Here is a 26,147-nt window from a genome sequence, read left to right as displayed (position 1 = left end):
CTGCTGGAAAATGAAAGTTAATTTGCTCTCATTCATTCTGTTCACCACACTAGATGTTTTTAAGGGTTGAACTCAGAAAATGAAGACAAGTAAATAATGGTTTCGATGACTTTTTTTCCCGGCAGTGGATGTGCCTTCATATTTCAACCCTGCACATTTCTTTCATAGGGTAGCTAGGATTAATATACCAATGAATTCCAAGTCAAACAGGAAACATTATTTGCTCTGTTGGATGAGCTTATGTTTCTGATATATAAAAAAGTGATTCCATAAAAGAATTGAGGATATATAGGTAGCAAAATTCCAGTTCATGACAATTTCATCTTCTCAGTGCATTTTTAAATCACTTTTTCTCTATGAAAAATTCTTGCAATGATATTAATGAACTAAGAATTTTAATGTAGTCTTCTTTAAAGAATAGAGTGAATGTTGGTGGCCAAAAGAATGAGAGTTACGATCAACTCAGTATACCACTGGAGGTTACAGGAGCAAACAGCAAGCTGTTTCTCATGAAAGCAGGATGTTCAAAGCAGGATGTTGGCAAAATGACAAACTGCATCTGCCACCCAGAAGGAATGCTGAGGGCAGTCATGCCCCAAGTGCAGTGTTTTTGGGGCAAACTGAAGCTTGTTAGCAATAATATGACCCTGTGATTAATTGAGCGGCTGACCAATCATTACCTCCTCCTCCCTGCTCTTTCTACCCAATAAATACAAAGGGCTGTGGAAGCTCAATGGGCTGCCTTTGCTCATTAGAAGCAGGGAGCTCTCTTCTTCTTCCCCTGGATCCTTCCTTTAAAATAGTTTCTTTTGTCTTAGGTTTTCATTTCTACGTTTGTCCCTTCATTCAGTCTCTTAAATGACGGTCTCAAGCAGTAACAGTAGTAATTGCTGTAATGACGGTCTCAAGTAGTAACCAGGGCAGTCTGCCACAAGTGGCACCTGAACAGGGACTAACAGGGACTATCAGGAACAAACGGAGACCTGAAGAGACCTGAAGGGAACTGAAGAGGCCTGCAGGGACAAATAGAGATAAGTAGGGATAAATAGAGATAAATAGAGACAAATAGAGATAGGTAGGGAAAGACAAGGACTTGCAGGAAGTAACAGGGACCACAGGGACAGACAGGGACAGACAGGGATAGATAAAGACTAGCAAAGACTAGCCGAGATTAGCAAAGACCAGCAAGGACTAGCAGAGACTAGCAAAGACTAGCAGAAACTTGCAGGGACAGGCAGAGACAGATAGGGACAGATAGGGTCCTATAGGGACTTGAACGAGGAAGATCTGCTGGAAAAGAAAAGAACTACAACCAACCAGACGAACAAGAAACACTGTTACAAGTCAGCTGGCAGCAACATAAGGTCAGTGCTCTAAAAAGGTACTGGTCAGTACCCTAGAGGTACAAAGAACGGGAAGTTTTTGATCAGGGTAACATGGGGAAGAATTTGGTTATTTCTTTTCTCTTTTTTGTTTGGAGTTTGGTACGTGCCATCTTCTGTTATTTCAGGGGTTGAGAGAATTTTTTGCCCCACCTACAGCACCTATCGAGAGTGATGAACAGGAGAGGGAGGATGAAAATTGGCTTGTACCATCTTCTTTTGTGGTTGCAAAAATGCTAAATGTTATAAGTGTAGAAAAATTTGATCTATGGGAGTAATTTTCGGTAAAAGTCATCTTAACTTACGGGTATTACTGTAGTCCCGGGAGTTGTTGATGCGGATTGTGAAGGAGAAATTCAGGTGGCGGTAATGTCATAAGATTTTAGGTTTTAAACCAGGAGAATATCTTGCAGAACTGTTGCTTATTCCCTGTAAATTGCACCCTTCTCCACATAAGGAGAAATGAGTTTGCGGATTTGGCTCAACTGTTGCTTATTCCCTGTAAATTGCCCTCTTCTCTATGTAAGAAGAAGCGAGGAGGTCGGGAATTTGGGAGTACAACTAGGAGAGAGATTTATCTATCACAACCCATAGCATCTAATAGACCCACCTGTACAGTACAAATTGAAGGCTTAAGGATTGTTTTTTTACTATGCTATTGCACGAGAGGGAGAGGCTTCGATTTGTTTTCTCTGTGCCTTCTGTTAATCAGAAAGAGCCTGCTTCTCATTATCAATGGAAAGTTTTACCCCGTGGCAATTAACCAAAGAGGGAGAGGCTGAGCTGTAGCTTGCAGAACAAATGCTTCTGCAATGGCATGCCTCCCGGCTACAGCCACAAAAACCTTTGCTTCTGTTTTGGTAGATTTACTAACTTGGGGACCAGGGTATGCTTGTTTTTGCAGGAAATGAACAAACAGTGTGGGTGCCCTCAAGGTGTGTACTACCATGGAATGGGAGATCGGAGGGACACATGGATCCCAACCGTGGGCCTGGATCCCCCAGTATGAGCTGAATACGAAGACAGAACAAACCACCAACCGGCAATTGAAGGTTGCACATTTTGCAATTGCCTTTCTCAAGTAATTCAATAACAAAAAGGGAGAGATGAATTGGAGGCTGAAAGAATGAGGGTCATGATCAAGTCAGTATACCACTGGAGGCTATATGAGCAAACAGCAAACTGTTTCTTTTTTTTTTGTGATGGAGTCTCGCTCTGTCACCCCGGCTGGAGTGCAGTGGCGCGATCTCGGCTCACTGCAAGCTCCGCCTTTCGGGTTCACGCCATTCTCCAGCCTCAACCTCCCCAGTAGCTGGGACTACAGGCGCCCACCACCACGCCCGGCTAATTTTTTTGTATTTTTAGTAGAGACAGGGTTTCACCATCTCAGCCAGGATGGTCTCGATCTCCTGACCTTGTGATCCGCCCGCCTTGGCCTCCCAAAGTGCTGGGATTACAGGCATGAGCCACCATGCCTGGCCTGCAAACTGTTTCTCATGAAAGCAGGATGTTGGCAAACTGACAAACTGCATCTGCCACCCAGAAGGAACGCTGAGGGCAGTCACGGCCTAAGCACAGTGTTGCTTATGATTAGGCACATCTGAAGCTTGTTAGCAATAATATGAACCTGTGATCAATTGAGCAGCTGACCAATCGTTACTGCCTCCTCCCTGCTCTTTCTACCCAATAAATAGGAAGGGCTGTGGAAGCTCAAGGGGGCTGCCTTTGATCACTAGAATCAGGGAGCTCTCTTCTTCCCCTGGATCCTTTAAAACAGTTTCTTTTGTCTTAAGTTTTCGTTTCTATGTTCGTCCCTTCGTTCAGTCTCGTAAATGATGGTCTCAAGCAGTAACAGTAGTAACTGCTGTAATGACGGTCTCAAGTAGTAAACATGCCAGTCTGCCACAAGTGAATGAATAAGTAAATCCTAGAAAATAAAACGGAGGAAGCAGTATTTTTAATGCCTCCAGAAAACAGCCAAAGTGTAGAAGTTTATCAGTCCTTAGGGAAAGGAAGAACATTCAAAAGAAATTAACTCTAAATACATGAAAAGGAACGTGGATATATGAGTAAAAGGGAGTGTAGGCATGAAATAGACTTAGGCAATATCAACTATCTCAGATTTCAAAAGACCTGAGAAGTCACAATTAGAAATGCCACAAAGATCTGGATGCTCTCAAGAGCTACTACCATAGGGGAAAAAAAGGAATGTCAAAATTAAGAGGAGAGCATATTTGGAACAGAATATAAAATACAAAAGAAAAAATTAAAATAAGCAGAAGTAATATTTTAAGAGAAGTTAGAGCATATTAAATTGCCCATTTTAAAATTCTTCAAAATGTTTTATAATCCTTTAAAGAAATTAGAAATTAGAAATCTCTTAAAATAGTTCTTCAAATTTCAAATTTAATTTGAAGATAAAATAAAAATAGGATCTAAGCCCTATATAGGTTTTATTATAAGAGTAGATCTACCAAATCTAAATTATAGTACCAACTATATAAGCAAAAGCACCTTGGAAAATGAGTTTTCTAGAAAAGGACTGGCATATTTAGAAATTTTAAGGCATTTAAATTGATTCTTTAAATGTTTATTGAGTGCCTCTCAACATATCAAACATTATTCTAGGTGGTGAGGATAAAAAAGAGCCTTCCTTTAAGGTGTTCATAATCTAAGAAAGTAGAATAATATGGTTCTTTACTTGTGGTAATTTATATATGGTAGAGAGATTGAGTGAATCTTCTTTTTTTAACAAAAGTCCAAGAAAATTGAGGGTAAAAATAGTTTTACTTTTCGATAAGGTATCTGATTCATAAGGAAATTGTTTCATTAACTCCTTTCAGCTATCAGGAAAATTAAAAAGCAAATATGGATTACAAATGTTAATAACAGCTGACCAGCCAAAATGGCTCATTTACTCTGAAGCAAAACCTTTCTACACTTAATTTTAAAAAAGAATTATGTTATTCTTGGCCAATGAAGATTATAAAATGTAAAAGTAGAATTGATAAGCATAACCTTGAGAATAAATTGTTAAAATAAAAGTAGGAAAATGCCAGTGTGTTTCTACTTGTAAAGACAGATGACATTCCAGAACTCATTTCATAAATAAAAAAGCAATTTGACCAGCATATCATGCTATTTTACCTGTAATAAGAAAAGTAACGTAAAATCAGATTTTGGGAGCAGCCAGGCAAAATAAATACCAAAGTTATATACTTCTAATGTTAGTAACAAAAAAATAATTCACAAGCCGGGGATTGGGCTCTGTGGTGTGTATGTCACAGGGTTATAAAACCGGCATCCACATCACATTTTGAGTTCTTCTGTCTACCTGGACAGCCATACAGTAACTACACCTGTTTCTCTTCCAAAATACAGGATGATGCCCATTCTATTTCCTAGGAAGGGATAAGTTTTAAGGCCTTATAAAAAGGTAAAGTTACTAATTGACTCCCTTTCTATTTTACTTTTTTTTTTTTTTTTTTTTGGTAATCTATCTTAAAGACTTGGGGAAAAGTGAACATGAGCAAATAATAAATAAATATAAAAAAAAGAAAAACATCTATTTAAGATCACTTCTAATTTCTCCCACGCTAAAAGAAAAAAAATCTTACCACACCTTATACTTTCCGAGTTATTGCCCCATTTTAAAATTTCCCTTTGTAGCAAAACTCTTGATCAGATTTCCTACCCCACCAATACCCCTCATGAATATATGATGCAAAATTTAAAAATATCCATCAAATGCAGAAATATATTTTTAAAAGAATATGTCATAGCCAAGTAGAATTTACATTAGAAAATAAATTAATACATTTTATTACATTGACAGAATAAAGAAGAGGAAGGCTCTAACAAAATACAGGGACCATTCATGATAAAAATTCACAAATTAAGAATGGAAGAGAAGCTCCTCGTTCAGATAAAGGGCATCTGTGAAAACCTGTAACTTACACTATATTTATTGGCAAAATACTGGATATTATCCTTTGTCCCTCAACTTCAGGAATCCAGTCAGTGTGATAAAGACCAAAAAAGCGTAAAAGGGATAAAGATTGGAATGGAAGTATTAAGTCTTTATTCACAGAAATTTAAAAGTATATAAATTTATCATATAGATGTTATCTATAAAATCTCAAACAACCAAAAAACACTAGATATAAGTAAATTTAGCAAGGTTGTAGAATATGAAGTCAATGTAGAAAAAAAGCTGTGCTTGTGTATACTAGAATGACTAATTGAAAGTAAAATTTAAAAATAATTTACAATAAAAAATTACAAATATTTTAACAGATATTAATGAAGACCTATATAAACAAACATACCATGTTTAGGAATTAGTAGAATCGATATTGAAACAATGTCAATTCTCCCCAAATTCTGTATAGATTCAATACCATTCTGATCAAAACCCCAGTAAGTTTACTTATACAAATTTACAAGATAAATCTAAAATATTTAAGAAATCCCAAAGAACTTTAGGTAGCCAAATATGATTTTTAAAAGAAAAACAAGGTTAGAGCACTAATACAACCTGGTTTCAAAACTTTTTATAATATTACAGTAATCAAAATAGCATGGCATTGGCATAAGGATGGAAAAATAGATCAGTGAAACAGAATAGAGTTCCAGAAATAGATCACCACATTTAGAGTCAGTGGGGAAAACAGAATATTTTCAACAAATGGTGGTGGGACAAGTGACCAGAATGCAAATTACTTCAATTTATAATAGAAATTAATTCAAGACAGATAATAGACCTAATGGTAAAAGCTAAAACTGTAAATCTATAAGAAATCATGGAAGGATATGTTCACAATCTTAGGGGAGGTAATGATTCTTAGAGAGTACATAAATATCACTAATCATAAAATAAACAAAATAATAAATTAGACCTCATCAAAATTAAAAATGTCCATGCTTCTAAAAAAAGTGTTAAGAAAATGAAAAGTCAAGCCACAAACATACACACGCACATATAACACACGTCCAGAAAACACAAAAAATCATACAAGTTAATAAAAGTCTAATTTTTAAAACTGGGAACATACTATAATAAAAAATACATAAAACACATATTTAAAAGTGTTCAGCATCTTTAATCATCAGGAAAATGCAAATTAAAGCTACAATGATAATATTGTTTCCCACCCACTAGTATAGCTAAATTTTAAAAAGCTGAAAACACCAAATGTTGATAAGGATATGGAGACACTGAAACTCCTGTAACATTGCTGGTGGAATTATAAAATGGTACCAATATTTTGGAAAACTGCTTGGCAATTTCTAATAAAGTTAAACATATGCCTACTGTATTAGGGTTCTCCAGAGGGACAGAACTAATAGGATATATGTATATATGAAAGGGAGTCTATTAGGGAGAATTGGCTTACTTGATCACAAGGTGAAGTCCCATGATAGGCCGTCTGCAAGCTGAGGAAGAAAGAAGCCAATAGTGACTCAGTCAAAGTCCAAAATCTTCAAAGGTAGGGAAGCTGACGATGCAGCCTTCAGTCTGTGGCCAAAGGCCCAAAAGCCCCCAGCAAACCACTAGTGTAAGTCCAAGAGTCCAAAGGCCAAAGAAGCTGGAGTCTGATGTCCGAAGGCAGGAGGGAGGGATGGATGGATGCATCCAGCAGGGGAGAAAGGTGAAAGTCAGAAGGCTCATCAAGCCAGCCTATCCCACCTTCTTCCGCCTACTGTGTTCTGGCTGTGCTGGCAGCAGATTGGATGGTGCCCACCCACATTGAGGGTAGGTCTTCCTTTCTCAGTCCACTGACTCAACTGTCAATCTCCTCTGGCAACACCTTCACAGACACACCCAGAAACAATACTTTATCAGCTATCTAAGCATCCTTCAATCCAATAAAGTTGACACCTTTATTAACCATCACACCTACCCTATAAGTGAGCATATTTGCTCCTGGGTATTTACTCAAGAAATATGAAAACAAATGTTGACACAAAGACTTGTATAAAATGTTTTTATGCCAGGCATGGTGGCTCTTGCCTGTAATCCCAGCACTTTGGGAGGCCAAGGAGGAAGGATCACAAAAAAAAATAAAAATTGAGGTGGAAGGATCACTTGAGCCCAGGAGGTCAAGGCTGCAATGAGCCATGATCACACAACTGCACTCCTGCCTAGGTGACAGGAGTGAGACTCTGTAAAAAACAAAACAAACAAACAAAAAATTGTAGTGGCTTTGTCTTTAGTAGCCAAAACAGCCCAAGTGTCCATTAGCAGGACAGGCATATATATATACTGTGGTACCAAAATAGGGACAAAAAGACAAACTGTAGAGAAAACAATAGGACAGATTTTTAAAAATAGTTCATATGAAAGAAGCCAGATACAAAACAGTACATACTATATTTTATTTACAGAAAGTTCATGTATAATCCAAACTAGTCTATAGGGATAAAAATCAGAACAGTGGTTGCCTGTGGAAGTGGTGTGTACAGAAAACCTTAGCTAGAGATGGAAATGTTCTATATTTGGATGGAGATGCTGTTTACCTGTGTGTGTTCATTTGTCAAGACTTATTTAATTTTACATTTAAGATTTACGCATTTTGATGTAGGTAAATTTGATCTTAATAAATTATTTAAAAATATAAAATATCCTAGCTTACTAGTCAAAAGTCATTGCTGAAATAACATTACCTGGTGTCAGTAAGAAATATATGAGTTCTCAAACACAGAATATTGTTGAAGAATTTTGTGATATTTGAAAGCCTAAGGTCTCTTATTCGTTGGCTGGCCATAGCACAATCTTGAAAAAGAAATGTTGTGTCCGTACATATTTAATTATGGACACCACTATATGGCTACTAAAGAACAATCCACCTTTGCCCAAATTACATTACCAGGTTATCTAGGATCAAAGGTATAGATGTGGAATTCAAGGTCTTAAACTAGAATGAAGTATGGGGAAGAAAGTGGAAAAAGCATTAAATGTGTGGTCTGTGCGCTATGTGTTTTCTGATGACTAAGTCCGAATTTTCTAGGAAATACAAAGCATATTTCAATTTTCTGAGTATTATGTGTTTACAGATATCTATTTTTCTTAGCATTTCCAGTAAACAAATGGGAATATATAGTTAAATTTGTTCCATAGGTACAAATATTGAAGGAAAGGGAAATTAAATTTATAACTACTTGATACCAGTGTGACTAGCTTAAAAAGAAACATTTTTATCAGTCAGTTGCCTGGATATCATGATTGTTTAAAATCAGACAACTAAAAAATTATTTTAATTAATTTACCATCTTTTAGAATATAAGTCACAATTTTTTATCCCAACGCTAAAAGATCAGGCAACAGAAAAGAAATTAAAACCAACCTCTCAATTTCTGGTCTGAATATTCCTTCCAGTAAATGATAGCTCCTTACAAATACAGAGGACAAAATAAAAGTGACTTAATTATAAAAACACAGGTGAGTATTGGTAATAGTTCCCTGAAAGAATGAAGAGTTTGAGTTTTTCCTTATTTATAGGCAATTACGAGAGTGTATTCAATTTATTGTTGGAATATGCCACACTCTACTACAAAGTAACATACAAAAGCTTTTCTTACTTGCAGACTTGAGAATTTTTATACATTTTTTAAAAATATAAATCATTCCAAGAAAATTCAGTCTACTCACTATTTTCAGCCTCATATAGTTTCTTCATACAGTAATTCCCAATCTTACTATGGTCACAGACACCTTTAAAAACTGGATGAACACCGCTATCGAGTTTCTCTTCAGAAAAAAATAAACATATATGTTTGTACACATAAAATTTAGCAAGTAATTTCCAGAAGTTCATGAGCTCATGAGGAAGAGACTCTTCTCTAAAAGAATCACACTATCAATTCATGGTGATTCTTTTAATGACTAATTCAATTCTAACTACTAATCAACAAATTACATAGAGAAGTGTTTCGCTACAAATATAAGAAACTCCTTGTTAGATTTACATGTAGAATATTCATTTGATACAGGTGATATTTGACAATCTGTTAAGAAAATGGACAACAGGAAAATGTCATGATTTCATTTTAGTTTTAAATAAATTTTTATTTATTTATTTATTGAGATGGAATCTCGTTCTGTTGCCCAGGCTGGAGTGCAGAGGCGTAATCTCAGCTCACTGAAACCTCCTCTTCCCAGGTTCAAGCAATTCTGCCTCAGCCTCCCAAGTACCTGGGATTACAGGCAACCGCCACCACGCCCGCCTAATTTTTGTATTTTTAGTGGAGACATGTTGGCCAGGCTGGTCTCAAACTCCTGATCTCAGGTGATCCACCTGCCTTGGCCTCCAAAAGTACTGGGATTACAGGTGTGAGCCACTGTACCTGGCCTAGTTTTAAATAAATTTCAAATATTATAAATTACAACTTATGTCATATTTTAAAATAATGGTCCATGAATGTATAGATTATTTAGCAGCAATTCTTGGTGTACAGATGAATTTGCAAACCCTCAGGAATATCTCTAAGAACCCCACTCCCACCACAGTCCAGTGAAGCCAAATGACTGGGAAAAGCAGAAATAGAAAAAAGGCTCCTAAGAGAAAGTATTTTAATTTAAATACAGAAGAATACCCTCAGAGAGAAAGACTATGTTTTTAAAAAGAAAATTTACTATCATACAATCCCTATAATTATACTGCACTGCTCTTTTAAAATAGCTGTAGTTTGTTTCAATATGTTATTTGCATTTTGTTTCAGAAATATTTCTTAACAGCAAATTGTTTTCATTTTCATTTATAACCTGTAGTGACACAAAGTGAACCGGGTTCTATAAATTACCATGGAAAGTGGTGAGCCAACGATTTGGCAGAACAAAACCCTGAGGATATGCAAACAAAAGGGACTATGGAATTTGCAATTGCAGATTAAAATTGAAGAAGAAAACATTTGAGTTGCAAATACCGTATTAAAAGTGGACACTGCTTATGACTGCTGTATGCAACAGTTTTTCAGGCCCGAGGTGATAAATAAAAAATTGTTTGCTCTATTTAACCATTGAATGCTTGGACTACTTTTGTATCCTTAAGATGTGAAGTGTTCTTCACTAGAAGTAAACATTAAGGTCATTTACCATTGATTGCTTAAGGCTAGTAAATATGTTTAAGGAGTTTTAAAGCTTTACTTTGGGAGAAGTCAGGACCAGACAGCTTAATAAAGCCACTCTGTGTGGGACCATGACTAAGTTTTGTTGTGTTTACAGACATTTTGTCACAGAATCAAAGTTAACTTTTTTTTTTAATTTCTTTGCCACAGAGGAACCCAGACATGCTCTATTTGCAAACCGACTGCATGAAACGAAAAGCATGGTAATTCTGAAGCTGTTGGCTTGGATGAAATGAGAATGTAATTAAAAAGAAAAAGGTTAGCAAAAGAACATGCTGGGAATTGAAAATAAAAATCTGAAATGATGTCCCAGCCTGCCCTTAAGGTCTTTTCCACCGTGTAGAGAGCTACCTCAAATGCTCTACTTGTCCCAGAGTCTACGTTCTTTCACTACTATTGCCTATATCTGTGTTTTCTGCTTTCAATAATCTATTGAAATAATCAAAATTAATTACATTCAGCATTTTTTCTGTATTACTCTGATTCTAATAATTACCTCAAATTTATTTGTGCATTTCTATACTAGAAAGAAAAAATAATTTTTAGAGTTTTACTATATCTTCCCCTTAATTCTAAGTTGCTTGTCACTAATTCCTTTCCCAACACCATGTTATTTCCACCAAGAACATTACCAATATCTTCAGGAAAATTCCACCCCATATTTTAAGCCAGATTGATTCTTGGGAGTATAAATACATTTAAGAAGGAAAGTCTTTTTGACTGTGTTTCTCCACAGACCAATAGTATACAAAACACAGAAGGCTTTTAAGCACATTTCATAGGGATCACTGACTTAGAACAGAAGGAACCATTTCGTGAAACACTCTCATTTTGCACATAAAGGAGCTGTGGCCCACAGAGGAATATGATTTACTGAGAGTGACCCAGTTAGTGGCCATAAACCAAAAGGTCCATAAACCAAAAGCCCCAAGATGCTAAATGTTTGTTATGAAGAGTAAAAATCCTCCCAGTTTATAAGGAGTAACTTCATCCTTCCATTTTCTATTTCCACTATGACTCCCCTGGCTTAAATTTTAATCTCTATTTTGGATGACTCCAAAATCTCATTCTTCTAAATTAATTATCTAATACCGCAATGTTGCACTTATCTTCCTACAAATCTACTTTCGTCTGCCTTGACAAAGCCAACCCTAATTTTCTCTAGTCCTCATTAGAAATTATTGCAACAAAAATTCACATCCCGTCTGAAGTTTGGGAGCCAGAAAAGAATTTTCCCATTAAGATGAGACAGTATCAATTATTAAGCAGAGGAAGACACAAGAGGGAAAGCAGCTTTCACATGAAAAAAAAAAGAACTCTGATTTTCTGACACATTTTGTCATTGCAGTCAAACTTTCAGAGTTAGAACTAGAGACCTAGATATTAGCTAACCCAGCATTTTCCAAGTATTCCTTGGAACTCTAGAGGCACAGCATAGTACTGGTAATGATTTTGTGGCAGGATAGACTAAGGAAACCTCACAGTTATACCAAGTTAAATTCATTTATTTCATGTAAAATTCTGATAGCCTTTTATGCTACTAGGCCTAGTGATACTCCAAAATTATTGGCCATATATCTGAAATTTATTTCAGCAAGAAACCCTTTAAAGAGGATCCCACAGAGTTAGTGTTTTGAGGGATATCATTGGGGAAAATGCTGATCTAGACCAATTCAACAAATTGTAACTTAGTTAACGCCAGAGTCAGAACAAAAACCAAGTCTTCTCATGTCTGTCTTAGGCCCTTTTGGTCACAAAAACACGTTCAAACCACTTCAAATAAGAAAATGGTGAGAGGGGAAAAGACAAGCAGGGAACCTTATCCCAGGTGGGCTGATCACAGGACTTCCAAGGCTGTCCCTTAGAAGAGTCACGATAATGGCATCTCTAGCACAAAACTCAAATTTAGTTTTAATTCCTAGTCGAATAATAATACAGTAAAATTTATTGCATGTATAAGGATAATACATTAAAACTACTTAAATTACATTTTAAATAAAATCACACAGAAACTCTCATGACATATATTAAGGGAACTTTCTAAAAATATGTTTTAAATTTCATGGCTAAATTCCCACTGGCAAAAAAAACAGGAACATTTTGAGAAACAATAAAAATAATAGCTGCAACTGATTTAAACTTCAAATATGTTTAAATCAGTGAGGCCACAATGATGCACAAGGAAAAAAATGTATACAGCACTTTAAGAGAATGTCAGGTGATATGATTTGCCTCTGTGTCCCCACCCAAATTTCACCTTGAATTGTAATAATCCCCACTTGTCAAGGATGGGACCAAGTGGAGATAATTGAATCATGGGGGTGGTTCCCCTCATGCTGTTTTTGTGATAGTGAGTGAGTTCTCATGAGATTTGATGGTTTTATAAGGGACTTTTCCCCCCTTCATGCTCCTCTCATTCTCTCTCCTGCTGCCCTGTGAAGAAGTGCCTTCCACCATGATTGTAAGTTTCCTGAGACCTCCCCAGCCATGCAGAACTATGAGTCAATTAAACGTATTTTCATTATAAATTACCCAGTCTTGGGTATTTCTTCACAGCAGCGTGAGAACGGACTAATACACTACGTTAAAAAATCACATTATGTTTTTCCTGTATGAGCTATACCTGAGGTAACATAATTAATGAGGGAAAGCTTCTCCTTATCAGAGTTTTTCTAACTCATAGAGGAAGCAGGAATTATAGAATTATAATGTCACCATAATGAAATAATAGATCTAATCAATGATCCCCAGGGCCCTTATGTCACAAAAAGAGAGACACACAGAATTTTCACATGCCTTTGATGGAACCACCTGTAAAGTACTCCTGCCCTAAAACTGAACCTAAATTTGATCAACCCTCTAATTCCAAATACCCTTTACAGTAAATATAGTAGTCGTAGGGACAAGTTAAATGACACCAGTGTAGTGCAATCAGCAAGATTCACAATATGAGAAACTCTGCCCTGGTTTCCTTCAACAAATAAATTGCATGGAGGAAGAAAAGAGAGACAGGGAACATACAGATTTAAGAAACATAGCAAGGAATTTAAAATGCGTCTTTTATTTGGATCCTAACAAAATTATTTTTAGGTACGGTAGTGTTACTATTTTTTTAAGTAGTTAACTTTTAGAGACATAAACAGGCACTATTCATAGGTATTTAATTTAAAATAATCCAGGGTTAAATGAGAGCTTTTAAAGATGAAACAAGGTTGACCCTAAAATAAAAATTATTGGAGCTCGGTCATGGCTATATAGAAGATTTGTTATGCTATTCTATTTTTGTGTATGTTTGAAATTGTCTTAATAAAAAATTATTGGAAGTATGTTGCTAAATCATAGTATCTTTTTATACCACATCAAACTAAGTTTAAGCCAAAAGAAGACAACAAATATTTGATTATAAAATGATCAATATTTACCTCTTGTTTATATATTTGATTATAAAATCAGTCATTTAATCTTCAAATATTCTTTTTATATCTAGAGAATTTCAATCCATCAATTTTCCACTGAAAAATATCATAGAGTAATAACTGCCACTTACTGAGTATCACTGATTCAGAAATCAATGCAAAGACAATTAAAACATAAAACTGACTTATTCTAGTTTATCTAACAGTTTTGTTTTATGTTTGATATGTCATGTTGAATCTGTATAATAAATTTTAAATCACACATCACAGAATTTAGAAGAATGAATGCTACTCTTTAACTCTTTCCCAAGTTAACTGCTTTTCATGACACTCCCCCTTTGCTAAATTAATATAGATGTGTGTATAAAATCTGTAGCTCAATCTTGGACTTACCCTATATTTAATCACTAGCCATTTCATGAATCTATTCATTCCCTAATTGATTATATTATTAAAAAATCCAATAAATTACTCATAAGTTATTTGGGAAATCTCCTGGATATGAACAAATCTTTATTAAATAAATAGAAAAACTACTGTATGTTTTTAAAATATAGATTTTTCTTCCAATATGAACATTCTTTGAATATTTTTATTAAATTTAACATGTCAGTCTTGGTGAGACGATAAGTGAAACCCAAACTCTGCCACTAACATTGTGATCTTAGGCAAATTTTTAATAACATGAAAGAAGCTTAGACACTTAGGAGCGTCTAATATTATATAAATCATAAAGTAGGTAAACAACATTCTCTACAAGGAAGATTTTAAATCTGGGGTGAATGAGCTCCTTCTGTAAAGGGCCAGAGAGTAAATATTTTAGGATTTCCAGACCATAAGATCCCTGTCATGACTACTAAACTTTGCTATTGTAGCACAAGAGCAACCACAGACAATACGCAAACAAATCAGAGTGGCTGTGTTCCAATAAAATATTATTTATGACGCTGCAATTTGAGTTTCATATAATTTTCATGTATCATGACATATTACTGTTCTTTTAATGTTTTCCAACCATTTAAAAATGTAAAAGCCATTCTTAAATATAAAGCCATATAGAGATAGACAGTGAGCTGTATTTTGACCAGTGCTATAACTTGTCATCTCCTGCTGAACTAAAATCAGTGTTCTTGTTAATCTTATTTTGTTTCTTACAGAATTACAAAAGCAAGCAACATTATTTACATGTTTAATGCTTAGGAGAAGCATGATTGCAACACAGAAACAAATGACTTTAGTGTGAAGGATCTTCAGTATAATTCTGTTTGAATTTTATTCTAATTTCAAATCTTCAGACTAAAGGAAACCTGGCCCTTTGAAAGTCTCTAAGGAATTCAAGTTATAAAGCAGCTGAAAGAAGTACTCTTAAGTAACCTTGTACAATTACCACTTATACCAATGCAGGTGACAATGGCCAGGGTAGAGTAAGTTTAATTTAGGGTTCTAGATGTAAAGGCGGACTTCATTAGAAAGATACTATGAAGGAGAAAGTTATTAGTCTACTGTATGAAATAGCAGTGGGGAAAGGTTATATATATGTTTGCCTTGAGTTTTAGGGTAGAAGATGAAGAAAAAGAAATCAATAGCCTTTCTTATAATAGCTGCAATAGTACAGAGAACATTAAAGTGCAACAAAATGCTGTTCTCACTAATAAAAAGTAGATAAAAGGGAGGAAAATGAGACAATATTGGAGGTAATAGGTGCTCAAAATGCAATGTAATGCCTTCCCTATGAAAACTTGCATGCAAACAGAAGAAAAAGTAAAACCATCTCTTCCAAATGCCTGAATCCTTATGTACCTGAATCAAGAATGGAGCTGTGTATGAACATTAGATGTATTCAGACTCTAACAAAAGAGTCAGGGTGACACAACCAATACTTTGTTAATCAATGTCTAAATAATAAAATAGCTACCATCTATTGGTTGCCTATCAGATGCTGGCAATGTCTCAGGTGATACAAACAGTGTAAAAAGTTCTCATCTATATAATAAAGATTGAAAAAATAAGTAACCTTCTTAGGGTCACACACTTATAAACAGGTAAGGCAGACATATGAACCCAGCTTTGGCTCCAAAATTCAAGCTCTTTCCCATTGTTTAGCAAAGAGAATAAGACTTGTTTCAGTATCCCACATCTGCCATTCCATGTTCCTTAGTGTGCAAAATGACAATGCATTTTAAACAAGCCATCAACTTCACAGCAACACACAGCCTAAAGAAGTTCAAGGATCAACGTCTGGAGCCCTAGTTGCCTTCAGATGGCATTTTCAAGTCCCAGTGTTCGTAACAGATATTAAATAGAGAGAGATCAGACAAATGGCAGCTTAAAATCAGTTAAAAGTTGGGCTGCTATCTATGATGTATTTCACCACTTTGATTCTCAAATCATTTCCCTAAAACTAAAACTAAGAGTAGAAGGGCAGATAGTTTAAATCTACATTTGAAATCTATGGTTTTTATTTATAATTAGTGGCTTGATTGCAAATATTAAATTTGTTCTAAGAAAAAGAGTTCAAACTCTAATTCACAAAGGAAAAGCTTGAACTGGAACCTTGACTTCCAGAGAGAAGAAAAAGAAAACTCTTTCAGCAGGAGAGCGACAAACAATTCTCCAAACACCTCTCAAACTCTTCATTTAATTAACATGAATGATTTCTTTCCTGTAAAAAGACAGAAACGGTGCCATTTCTCCTGTCTGTGTTTCCCTTCACAACTGGATACCCTGGGGCTTTGACTCAGGACTTTGAAAGTAGGCCAGTGTTAATAACCTCCAAGGCCTGCCGGGTTGATTAGCAGGAGAAATGCGGTTACAAGAACATTGCTAAAGGGCCAAGCCATGTGAGAGGAACTGTCAATGTTCAGAAAATGCAGAATGGGAAAGTCTGAACATTTCTCATGTTAGGTCCTCTAGCATCAAAAGCAAGTATTCTTGTTAGAAAATGACTTCATATTAATGAATTGTGGGAAGTAACTAAGTGAGCTTTACATAATGGAAAGACAAATGAAACATTTGTTCATCTACCTTCTCTATTTCCTTTTCAGTATTTCTCCCTTTCTTTGGCCTTTGATAAATTCTATAGCTACATCTTATTTGTTCTCTTACAAGACTACTATAATTTCCATTTCAAATAATTTCCCATTATTGGGTTCCACAGATTTTAACTTTTACTTTCTCTTTGTCAGAACACTTGTTTGTGCATTTTTTTCTAGATCTTTTGCCTCAGTATTCCTTGCCTGCAATATGGAAATTGCAGACTGAATAGACATAGGAAAAATATGTCCTCTAGGAGAATAATTACCAGACAAACCCTATCTACCACCATCTCCCCAACTAGGTAATTTCTGTTCCCAAGTTCTTCATGGCCAGAACATGCAGGATGAGATACACTAGGATTAGAACACATGACAACAAAAGCATTTAGGCAGCCTGATTTACCTGAGGATATTTTGACAGCTAGTAAAGTAAGCGTCTGGGACTGCTGGGATTCCTGCATGCAGCTTGACCAGGTAGTTGGGCCACTTCAAAGTGTACTGAGCACAAAATTTGCTTGCTCTATCAGTTCTCTCTGGCAAGATTTACTACCCTACTCAAAAGTTATTTCTATAAATACATTGGCTATGTAACTGTGTTCATCCATTCTTGTGTCACTACAAGGAAATACCTAAGGCTGGGTAGTATATAAGATAAGAGGCTTAAGGGGCTCATGGTTCTGTAGGCTGTATAAGAAACGGCACCAACATTTGTTCAGCTTCAGGTGACAGCCTCAGGAAATTACAGTCATGGCACAAGGCCAAGACTGGAAGTCAGCATGTCACATGGCAACAGCAGAAGCAAGAGAGAGAAGAGGGAGATCTCAGACTGTTTTAAACAACAAGATCTCACATGAACTGAGTGAAAACTCATTGATAACCAGGGAGATGGTGCTAAACTATTCATGAGGAATCTGCCTCAATGATCCAGTCACCTCCCACCAGGTCCCACCTCCAAAAATGAGAATCACATGTCAACACTTGGAGAGGACAAACATCCAAACCATATTAGTAACATTACACAAATCATTCTTATTTGCATTATGTTAAATTATTTTGTCATTCTGAGAAAATATATAAATCAAAGAATGCCAGAAAAGAATTGTCAGTGAAATGGTGTTTGTTGGATTATGTGGGCATGGTCTAAACTTGCAGATGAATGGACAGGCTGTTTATTCATCTACTTTCTTTTTATCTAGTTCTATATTTAGTATCTCTTAGAACTCAAATGAAATTCTGGGAAACATGGAGATGTTTGGAGTAGGCATGTGACTTTAGCAGAAAAGAAACACTTCATTTTTGGCAAAATATCAAGTATCCAAAACTGAATAACATGGACATAATATATAATAAGGATTTGAGAAACACATTTCCTTAAAATATTTTCTGAGAAACTTTCATTCTGGTTCATCCTCCTTCTATTCCTCTGGTGTGACTGCTTCTAAGCATACAGACAAGGAAATCAACTTCATCATCACCTTCTTACACCGCATATAAGATTTTTTGATAGCAGGAACATGAGTGTGGATTAAAATCTGTGCTGCCATTGGATTCTAATGCACTTCAAATTGCTGTGGTACAGTTTTATGTAGCTGAAACAATTTTGATCAATTTGTGTGGTAGGCTTAGATGTTAGTCATGTAACATCCTCAGTTATTAAAAAGGAGTTAATATAGTTCTTCAGTGATAAATTACATTCAGTATCACAGGGCATTGCACTTCTGAAATGCATATAGAAACTAGATGGTGAAATGGACCACATACTATAAAGAGAATGTCATAACTTTAGCACCTTTGATTGTGTGAACTACAGCACTGTTGAAACTCCCCAAGTCCCTGATTTTTATACAATTTCTAACATAGACCGTGGTTTTAATCCTAAGCATGTCCATGATTTTCAAATATGTTTTATTTCTTAAAATCAGTTGAAAGTCAGTATTTATTACAGCCTATGTACTTTCATTTCTTAAAATAAGTTGAAAGTCAGTATTTTTTACAGCCTATGTACTTTTATTACTTTTAGAATTCTCATTAAATTACTAGAGTTATGCAAATTGCACGTTAATTCATTCTATAAAATAATAAAGATATCATCTGTTTTAAAAAGTCCTTTCCATACTGAAAACAATTGTATACTTCTGTGTTATTTTTGTTACCTCTGTCAAGATTTTACTATGAATTTTTAAAAAGTAATTTAAATTACAAATATAGTTCATGTATTCAGACACAAAGTGATCAAAAAAATCCAATGTGCCATTGCAATAGTTTGATTTGCAATATAGGTTAATACATAATCAAAACCTACTACTGGCTAGAAGACTATTTTCAAAGGAGTTGCACAAATTGTAAGCCTTTTTCATTTTCAGAGATTTGATAAGAAGAAATTGAATTTTCCAAGAATCATCATTTCATTTTATTTAAATATATCTCCTACCTACAAAACAGCAGCTTTACCCATTGTTGCACTTCAGGTTTTGCTGCAAAAGTAACAAGATTTTTAATTAGGAAATATCATGTTCCCATATTCTAAAGGATTAATTTTCTCTCCATGGTAAAAGTATATGGGACTCAATCCCATATACTTTTATACAATATTTCTCTTCCCATCTCATTCAGAATCAAAAACAAAATTCTCCCCATGGCTCATAAGGCCTTAAACAATCTGCCCTCACTCCACCCCAATATCAAGCCGATCTTCAACCACTCTCCCCTTGGTTTGCTTTTCTTCTGCCAGTCATGTCTCCTTGCTATTCTTTCTATGCCAAAACATATCCCTGGCTCAGGGCCTTTGCAGTTACTGTACCCCATGTCTGAAATGTTCTTTGCCCAGAGAGCCACGTGGCTCACTTCACCAGTTCATTTGACACCCTGTTCGATGTTATCTCAGAGAAGTAAGTCATTCTACCCAAAATCTCCCATCTTTTACCTCATCCCTCTCTATTCTCTTCTGTCCATAGCAGGTGTTCAAATATTTGAAATGTCTGAATGAATGCTGTAAGAAAACAGTGGTGGCAAAGATTAAACCATTTTTCCCAAGCCTGAGGGACATCTTCATGATAACCCTTGACATGAGTCTGGAAGGATGAGTAGGAACTCACTAGGCAAGAAACAGAATGCAGTTGTGCATAATAGCTGGTGGCTCAGGAAACTGAAATACAGAGTAAAAGGGGGTGAGCAGCTGGAGATGGAGCCTTGTCTGCCTTGCAATGGAACTTGGTCACTGCGAAGCAATTATGACTTTTAACTCTGGAGAAAGAGCTGATTTTCAACAAGATTAGGACTTTTTTGAAATACTTCACAGACAAAAAGAAATAGTATGAAGGACAGAAGTGAGGCAAGTAAGAATAGAGTCCAGGAGACAATTTAGTGGCCTAGCCTAATAGTCATGAGGGGAGTTTGAATTTAGGCTGTATAATACAGAGTGGTAAAAAAAAAAAAAGGATGCCTTTTGATGATTATTCCATGTAAATAAAACTTGTAGTCATGTAGAATATTTTTGTTTCTTTATCTTAGTATAATTTGCTGAGCAGATGCAATATGAAAAAAAGGAGAGAAATAAATACAGAAAAGTATCTAGTTCATTGGACAACTTACCACATTCTCTAAGAGATACCAGATGAATGGTGATGATCTCACCAGGTGCTGCTGCTCTTTGAAATTGCAACCACTAAAATACATACTAAAAAATGTTTCTAGAGCTTTTGAATTCCCATGAGACAAATGCATTTGAAAAGGCTTGCAGGTAATACGTGGAAAATAATTGTAAGCAGTATGTAGGGAATCTGACGAGTAGAAAGGACTGCTCAAAGCAAGATTAATACACAGTATTAAACTTAAATCAATAAAATTCTCTCTGGACTCAAGTACTATCTGGTCTTCACTTGAGTGATAAAACTGAATAATGAAACAAACCATTCCATCATTTTTCCATATAGCAGCCAGAATTATGGCCTGAAGATGAAATTTTGAAAAGATTAGAAACTTCTTCATGCTCAAAATAGCTTCATATCTAATAAGATTGTACCCAAATACACTATTTGGTGTAGAGAAAACTGTAAGGATTCTTTGCTTTTCTGCCTTATTTTCTACTAGGTAAAAGCCACTCTGCTTATGGATTTAAAGAATATGATGACTACATTTGCAGGTATATTAATACATTACCTCTCTCAAATCCAAACCCATCTTCTTTTCCTACACAGACTACATTTCTTTTTTGCTAATTGGCTCATTGTTAGGCACAGCCAATCAAGAGTCCTGGAGGGATTCTGCCAGGTTAGAAGAGAAAGAAGGGATCTGCAGAAGTTCCAGGAGCTAGTGACTATCCTGGCAGTTCAGCAGCAGATGCCCTCCAACAAAGGCCACCATAGTAGTGGTGGCTCTCAAGTTATTAAGCCAAGCAGTCTCCATCAAATTCCTTGATCACTGTAGTAGTGAGCAGCATCTTCCAGTGGCAGCCACACCTTCTACTCAGAGATCTGAATCACAGCCCTATTGATTCTTTCTCTAAATTCCTTTCTTGTGTACTTTCCCCCTATCTCTGGAAGTAGTAGCCCATAGTTACTCTCTACAGATGCTTCCTCTGTACATTTTAGTGTTCTCTTTTACCCTTTTTAATAGTTAACCACTTTTATCTCATTAAAAATACTTTATATAAAATTTTCCCTGCTTAAATTACTGACACAGTTTCTGTCTTTTGAGTGGACTCTATCTGATATAGTTTATGTTTGGAAATATGTCACATGAATATTTATTCATCTCGCTCAATATTATGAGAGTTATAAAATTAAAACACAAATTCAGTTAAAAACTAAATGAGAAATTTGAATATGCATATTCATTAATCTGGTAATCCTCTAATAGGTAATTATCCTAGGAGAATTATTGGATAAGTGCCCAAAAATTAATGCATAAGAATATTTTTATCGAAGTTTAAAAGAACAGAAACAGATAGAAACTATTTCAAATATAAAAGGAGACATATTGAAGGATACCTAAAGGTCATAAAAGCAATGTATTGTAAATAAGTACAGCTGGGAAGAATTCATGCAAACTTAAACTACTAACTAGAAAGTTGTCAAAACCAAGGCAGCGGCTTTCTCCAACCACCTCACAAGAACCAAATCATCTATCCTCACAACCTGCTCTCCCAGTCCCCCTTATTCTGCTCTTTCTTTTCTTTCCATAGCATTCCAATATGCTATCTTACTCATTTAAAATGTCAGTTGTTTATTGCCTCCCTTCTCTAGAATGCTTACTATATGAAAGCAAAAATCTTGGTTTTATTCACTTATGTATCCCAAGCAGCTAGAACAATAAGTGGCACATAGTAGGTGCTCGTATGTCTGCTCCATTTTTTCTCTTTCTATAGATTTCCAATTTCTTTTTAATCCCCAGCTTACACATGGTCATATATGTCTTGATTGTGGTGGATAAGCTTTTTCATGTGCTGCTGGATTCAGTTTGCCAGTATCTCATTAAGGATTTTTGCAACTCAACTATAAGTGGTTAGCACAGTTTTTTTTAGTTCCATAGTTCCAAATTGTTGAGCAGGAAACCTGCTAGTACTCATCTCATCTTTTTGAGCCAAGCCAAAAGTTATGAAAGCCTAGATTAATCCTCCATTTGTGGAGGGAATGCTGAATGCCATATCCTCTATTCCACTGCCCATTTGAAATTCATAAGGAGATATGGATGGGTCAGGAAATGTTCTGCATTTCTAATACAAAAGGAATTCCTTACTGTAGCATTATTTTCAGTAACTATTTAGTAGCATTATTTTAAGTGTAATAATAAAAACTAAGTACCTCTTCATTCATATCCACATATTTAAAGTTACAATACAGACTATGTTTTATTCACATGGAAATATATTTATTATATATATATATATTTAGATTTTTTAAAGACATAAAATAAAAAAGAGTAAGATTTTAAGGAGGAAATGCTCAGACATTGACAAAACAAGCATCAAAAACATCTAGGAAAACATGACCACACCGAGTGGACTAAATAAGGTGCCAATGACCAGTCCCAGAGGGGTGAAGATATGTGACCTCTCAGAGAAAGAATTCGAAATAGCTGTCTTAAGAAATCTCAGTGAACTTCAAGATAACACAGAGAAAATTCAGAATTCTATTAGATAAATTTAACAAAGAGATTGAAATAATTTTTAAAAACCATGCAGAAATTCTGGTGCTGACAAATTCAATCGACAAACTGAAAATACATCAGAGTCTCTCAATATCACAATTGATCAAGCAAAAGAAGTAGTGAGCTGAAAGACAGGCTATAAGAAAATACACAATCAGAGGGTAAAAAAGAGACTGAAATAGAATGAAGCATGCATAGAGGATCTACAAAATAGCCTCAAAAGGGAAAATCCAAGAGTTATTGGCCTTACAGAGGACGTTGAGAGAGATCAGAGAAGAAAGGTTATTCAAAAAAAAAAAAATAGCAGAGAACTTTTCAAACCTAGAAAAAGATGTGAATATTGAGGGACAAGAAGGTCAAAGAACACCAAGCATATTCAATCCAAATAAGACTATCTCAAGGCATATACTAATCAAACCCTCAAAAGAAAAGAAAGGATCGTAAGAGCAGCAAAAGAAAGCAAATAACATATAAAGGAGCTCTGATATGTCTGGCAGAAGACTTCTCAATGGAAATCTTTGAACAGAGGCAGTGGGATGACATTTTAAACGTGCTGAAGGAAAAAAGTTTCAACCTAGAATATTGTATCCAGAAAAATTACCCTTCAAATCTGAAGGAGAAATAAAAATTTTCTCAAAAACAAAAGCTAAGGGATTTGGGCAACATCAGACCTATCTTACAAGAAATGCTAAAGGAAGTTCTTCAATCTGAAAGAAAAAGACATTAGCAAGCAAGCAGAAAGTATCTGAAGGTATACAACTCACTGGTAAAAGTAAGTACATTTTAAAAATCTCAGAATAATACTATAATTTCAGTGTATCATACACTCATCTTTTTTTTCAACTTTAAGTTCAGAGGTACATGGGCAGGATGTGCAGGTTTGTTACATAGGTAAACGTGTACCATGGTGGTTCACTACACAGATCATCCCATCACCCAGGTATTAAGCCCAGCATCCATTAGCTATTCTTCCTGATGCTCTCCCTCCCCTACGCCACCCAACAGGTGCCCAGTGTGTGTTGTTCCCCTCCACATGTCCATGTATTCTCATCATTCAGCTCCCACTTATAAGTGAGAGTATGCAGTTTTTGGTTTTCTGTTCCAGTATTAGTTTGCTGAGAATAATGGCTTCCAACTACATCCATGTCACTGCAAAGGACATGCTCTTATTCCTTTTTATGACTGCATAGTATTCCATGGTGTATATGTACCACATTTTCTTTATCCACTCTATCATTGATGGGCATTTAGGTTGATTACATCACTTTGGTATTATAAATAGTGCAGCAATGAACATACACATGCATGTGTCTTTATAATAGAATGATTTATATTCTTTTGGGTATATACCCAGTAATGGGATTTCTGGATCAATGGTAATTCTGCCTCTTGGTCTTTGAAGAATCACTACACTGTTCAACAATGGATGAACTAATTTATACTCCCACCAACAGTGTAAAAGTGTTCCTTTTTCTCCAAAACCTAGCCAGCATCTGTTGTTTTTTTACTTTTTAGTTATAGCCATTCTGATTGGCAGGAGACGGTATCTCATTGTGGTTTTGATTTGCATTTCTCTAGTAATCAGTGATGTTGAGTTTTTTATCATATGTTTGCTGGCCATGTGAATGTCTTCTTTTAAGAAGTGTCTGTTTAATGGAGTTGTTTTTTTTTTCATGTAAATTTAAGTTCCTTGTAGATTCTAGATATTAGACCTTTGTCAGATGAATAGATTGCAAAACGTTTCTCCCATTCTGTAGGTTGTCTGTTCACTCTGATGATAGTTTATTTTGCTGTGCAGAAGCTCTTTCATTTAATTAGATCCCATTTGTCAATTTTTGCCTTTGTTGAAATTGTTTTTGGCATTTTTGTCATGAAATTTTTGCTTATGCCTATATCCTGAATAGTATTGCCTAGAATTTATTTTAGGATTTTTATAGTTGTGGGTTTTCCATTTAAGTCTTTAATCCATCTTGAGTTAATTTCCAGTTTCAATTTTCTGCATATGGCTACCCAGTACTCCCAGCACCATTTATTAAATAGGGAATCCTTTTCCCATTGCTTGTTTTGGTCAGGTTTGTCAAAGATCAGATGGCTGTAGGTGTGTAGTCTTATTTCTGAGTTCTCTTTTCTGTTCCATTGGTCTACGTGTCTGTTTTTGTAGCAGTACCATGCTGTTTTGGTTTCTGTAGCCTTTAGCATAGTTGGAAGTTAGGTAGCGTGATGCCTCCAGCTTTGTTCTTTTTGCTTAGGATCGTCTTGGCTATTTGGGCTCTTTTTTGGTTCCATATGAATTTTAAAATAGTTTTTTCTAATTCCATGAAGAATGTCAGTGGTAGCTTAATGAGAATAGCACTGAATCTATAAATTACTTTGGGCAGTATAGCTATTTTCACGATATTGATTCTTCCTATTCATGAGCATAAAATATTTTTCCATTTGTTTGTACACTCTCTGATTTCTCTGAGCAGTGCTTTGTAGTTCTCCTTGAAGAGGTTCTTCACTTTCTTTGTTAGCTGTATTCCTAGGTATTTTATTCTTTTTGTAGCAATTGTGAATGGGAGTTCATTCATGATTTGGCTCTCTGTTTGCCTGTTGTTGGTATATAGAAATGCTAGCGATTTTTGAACATTGATTTTATATCCTAAGACTTCGCTGAAATTGTTTATCGGCTTCAGAAGCCTTTGGGTTGAGACCATGGGGTTTTCTAGATATAGGATCATGTCATCTGCAAACAAACATAATTTGACTTCCTCTCTTCCTATGTGAACAGCCTTTAGGTTTTCCTCTTGCCTGATTGCCCTAGCCAGAATTTCCAATATCATGTTGAATAGGAGTGGTGAGAGAAGCATCCTCGTCTGGTGCCAGTTTTCAAGAGGAATGCTTCCAGCTTTTGCCCATTCAGTGTGATACTGGTTGTTGGTTTGTCATATATGGCTCTTATTATTTTGAGGTATATTCCTTCAATACCTAGGTTATTGAGAGTTTTAAACATGAAGGGATGTTGAATTTCATTGAAGGCCTTTTCTGCATCTATTGAAATG

At 35.5% G+C, this 26,147-nt stretch overlaps 1 long non-coding RNA gene across 1 annotated transcript; it reads left to right on the top strand.

Annotated features, from left to right (window-relative positions):
• The first annotated feature begins 1,101 nt into the window (after positions 1-1,101).
• LOC130540770 (uncharacterized) lies at positions 1,102-10,397 on the top strand. Its single transcript, XR_008954768.1, has 3 exons — positions 1,102-1,364; positions 4,764-4,818; positions 10,153-10,397. It is a non-coding gene; the product is annotated as an uncharacterized LOC130540770 (long non-coding RNA).
• The last annotated feature ends 15,750 nt before the right edge of the window (positions 10,398-26,147 follow it).

Source organism: Pan paniscus, chromosome 15, assembly GCF_029289425.2.
Source record: "Pan paniscus chromosome 15, NHGRI_mPanPan1-v2.0_pri, whole genome shotgun sequence".
Taxonomy (NCBI): domain Eukaryota; kingdom Metazoa; phylum Chordata; class Mammalia; order Primates; family Hominidae; genus Pan; species Pan paniscus.
Note: the sequence above shows the minus strand (reverse complement) of the source record. Positions and strands in the feature narration are given on the sequence as shown.